The sequence below is a fragment of the Chlorocebus sabaeus genome, chromosome 10, assembly GCF_047675955.1.
Source record: "Chlorocebus sabaeus isolate Y175 chromosome 10, mChlSab1.0.hap1, whole genome shotgun sequence".
Classification (NCBI taxonomy): domain Eukaryota; kingdom Metazoa; phylum Chordata; class Mammalia; order Primates; family Cercopithecidae; genus Chlorocebus; species Chlorocebus sabaeus.
In genome coordinates, this window is record NC_132913.1 from 68,177,505 (window position 1) to 68,181,618 (window position 4,114).

At 39.2% G+C, this 4,114-nt stretch overlaps 1 pseudogene; it reads right to left on the reverse strand.

Moving 5' to 3' along the window:
- Positions 1-977: 977 nt before the first annotated feature.
- On the reverse strand, positions 978-2,924 carry LOC119625161 (large ribosomal subunit protein uL15-like; annotated as a pseudogene).
- Positions 2,925-4,114: the final 1,190 nt, after the last annotated feature.

Genomic DNA, 4,114 nt, shown 5'->3' on the forward strand with positions numbered 1-4,114 from the left:
ACAGCAATACTGATTTATTTTTAATAATGCTTCCTAATTTTCTTTTTTCTTTATTTCTTTTTTAATTTCATCTTTTACAAATCTCCAACCCTCAAACTTTATTCAAAAACAGAAATCTCTTACCCATTACATACCATATTCCATTTTTAGAGTCTTTCAGTTAGAGGTGTATCTGTGCTTTTACTGAAATTTTAGAATTTTCCTTCTTTCTTAATTTATTACATTTTTATACCCTTTGAGTTACTGGCAAGAACAAATTAGTCAAGAATATGGCCAAGAATACCTTCATACTACAGAGAAAATGTAGTGATAAATGAGTTTGAACAGATGTTTTCCTCTTTGGTTTAAGCAAAAAAACTGGGGAAATACTCTTCCCAATCCATACACGTTTTGTATGGATAAAGCCTTGGCAACACCAAATGAGATGGAAAAGGTCTTTGTAAAAATAAAATGTTATTCAGTGAAGTTTGATTACTATTATTTCTGGCATACCAATATCTTAGAATTATTATTTCATGTGGTGGAAAATTTGAAGATGTGCATAAAAATTATTAAATTCCAAATACATGCAGACTTGATATCTTTAGGAGCTCATATTTTCTGTGCATTAAGGCCTAGCATATTGGTCTTATCAAAAGCTGAATCCTAACATGAAGAAATAAGCCCCTATCATTATAGGTTAGTTACCTCAGACGCTTACCAGTTACTATGATGTTAACCAGAGACTAGGTTGCCAACATAAAGGCTGCTTCTACAAGAGTCACTCTGCCCAGTGGTAGACAATAAGGAACTAGAACCTTGACAAGGAGAAATTCATTTTATTATGGTGAGATCCTTTGTGTACTCAGTATGGTAATTCCAGACAAGCTTGTTGGAAGATTCTGATCTTCCTATTTATTTCGTCATGCAGTACCTTCACTAGAAAATATTAATAAAAGCAACATATTATGGTCTCATAAGACCTGTTCCTATTTCCCTCATTCCAGAATCAATAACATGCATGACTGTGTGTTCCTAACTCATCCTGGAATGACAGCAACAACCACATGAACCAACCTTTTTCCACTTTAGAATTTATGAAGCCCCTTACGTGTGCTATCTAATTCAATCCTCAGAATAGTGTTACCAGGCAGGTGACATGGTTTGGTTGTGTCCCCACCCAAATCTCATCTTGAATTGTAATCTTCATAATCCCCGCATGTCAAAGGACGGAGATGGTGGGAGGTGGTTAGGTCATGGGGGTTGTTTCCCCCATGCTGTTCTTGTGATAGTGAGTGAGTTCTCACTAGATCTGATGGTTTCATACGGGGCTCTTTCCCTTTCACTTTCTACATGAGCTCTCTCATCTGCTGCCATGCAAGACATTCTTGCTTCCCCTTCCATCATAATTGTAAGTTTCCTGAGGCCTCCCCAGCCTTGCAGAACTGTGAGTCAATTAAACCTCCTTTATTTATAAATTACCAGTCTCGGGTAGTATCTTTATAGCAGTGTAAAAACAACTAATACAGTAGGTATAACTATTTCAATTGTACAGATGAGAAAATTCTTTGAAAGTCAATTACTTACTTCAAGTGAAAGACTAGGTAGTGACATCAGGGAACCAGAACATCAGTGAAGGCAGATCTCCTTCAATTTTAAATACATCATGTATTCTTTTTGTTATATTACAACTATGAGAAAATCTGTGACTTCTTTAAAAATTCCATCAGAGGATTCAAAGAAGAGATAGAGGCAGAGGTTAATGGTAGCTTAGGTCTAGAATAAGTGGGATTAAATAAGGGTAAACCTAAATAACAAGGTCCTCAACTGGAAAAAAATTAAAGAATTATTGCACAGAAGGACCCCATGATAAGAACTCTCCAATGAGAAGAAATGTCAGTGGCTCCAGTTCTAGAAATCACCTTTACTCTCAATTGGGATGAACCCTAAGATGAAATTAAAAGGCTAATTAGGATCTTCGGCTGCTGAGACATACTTCATTGGGCATTATGAGTAAATGGAGAAAGACACCAGATGATGAGAAAAAGCAAAGAAAAAAAATTCAGTAGTTTGCAGTTGTTAGACAAGAAAGACAAGCTTTCCAATATCATATCTTTATTTCTTGTAGTGAACTACATTTCTGTTCGCCAAATATTCTTGTTTCCCTCCCTGCAATGTTCGTCACTGCAGAACCCTTCCTGTGGGAAGATTATACATTCCCTTCCTATTGCACTTGAAAGTGATTGTGAAACTTGGTTTGACCAATGAAATAAGAACGAAGTGAGTGTGTGTGTTCCGAGTGCGAGCTTTAAGAGCCAGCTCATGCTTTGCCACGTGTCTTTTCTCTTCTTCAAGAACAGCAACATCCTGAGCAGCAAGAGCTCCAATCTATCTATTAAGGCTTGGCAGATTAGTCTTATTAGAAAGTTGAATCTTTTCTTTTTTCAATTGTTAGCATTTAATGGACATCCCTCCATGTGGCTTCAAGGCCCCAGGACCCCAACCCCACACCCCCACCCCACCCCTGACACCCTTAATCATCTCCTTGGCTCTTCTGCTGAAGAATTTGGCCTTCATGATGACAGCTGCTTTGGGAGTTTTCCCTTTTCCAGAACTTTTTAGTTGTCAGATCATACCACGTCAACAATGGGAGCAGCTCCAGTCTTGTTTTTAGCAACCTTCACCCATGTCTGCTCCCTGATGAAAGTCCACAATTTGTCAAGGTTGACAGCAGGGCAGAAGCTCTGGTTTCTCTTTAAGTGGTAATACCTCATGCAAACTTTCCCAAAGTAACGTGGGTGATATTTGTCAAAGTTGCATCCTGTGTGATGCATGCCACCAGCCTTACCACGGCCTCCTGGTTCCCTCTAGTGCCTTACTATGCAGCTGTGGCCATGGATTACGTAGCCCAAAAGCTTTTGGGTCTTCCTCAGTCTGGATGGCATGTCAGCAGCCCAGACAAAAGCAAGAAAGCTGAATCTTAATGATAGAGTGTGCCTAAGTCAATCCTGGGACCACTCTCCATTACACTTTCTACAATTATATTCTAGGTGATCTCATTCAGTCCCATGACTTTAAATACTAACCACAAATGAACAACTTGTGAACCTCATAAAGGTTACCTTCAGCATCAGCCTCTCCTTCGAACTCCAGGCTCATGTATTCAACATCTCCTCTTACATATCAAATAAAGACCTCAAACCCAACATGAGAAAACCTACCATGTGAATTTCTCTCGAGTCTTCTATTCTCATTTTTTCAATTTCAATATAGAAATTTCCTTTCTCTCATTGTTTACATAAAAACCTTGAGATCATCCTTGCCTCATCTCTTTTCTCAGGAGCCATATCACATAGGCAAACTGTGTGAATTCTGCCTTCCAGTCATACCCAGAGTCTGTCTCCACCTTTATCACTAGAGTCTCAACCATCTCTGTCTCTCACTGGATTATTGCAATAGGCTCCTATTGAAACCCTTCCACCTGGTTTTTAGGCACCATGTACTCCACACATGGGAGCCACTGGGATCATTTGAAAATAGAAGTTAAATCATCTCATTCATCTGAACTCACAAGACAAACTCCATATTCATTATCCTCCCCTTCTGTTAACATCTTGTTCTCCTTCACATGTTTCTTTTTCTTGTAGGACCTTATCTCTCATCCTGTCCTTCATCACTACCCTCCAAATTGGCCTCCTTTCTGAACCTCAAATAAGAGAGGCATGCTGTCACCCCAGGGCATTTGCATTTGCTTTTCTTCCTCGAAAAGGTTATTCCCAAGCTATCTGCACACTTTAATTCAAGTGTTTACTGAAACATCATCTTACCAAAAGTCCTTTCTTGAGCACATTATACAAAATAGCATTTAAACTTCCAGGGAGAAGTCCCTGGCTGAGTGTGGAAGCATGCTGCATGTGATCTGGGCTGCCAAGGCAGGGTGAGTCTAGCTGGCACAGAATCACCCCTCATAGCTTCAGCTGAAATCAGGAGTGGGCCACATAGATGTGAAACACACCCTAGAAGCACTGACTAGTGTTGACATGGAGATATGATGACAAGTTTTTGCCCAGTTAAATGAAAATTTGTGTATAGATGAAAGCAATTAACTGATGAGGCTACTAAATGAGACTTGGAG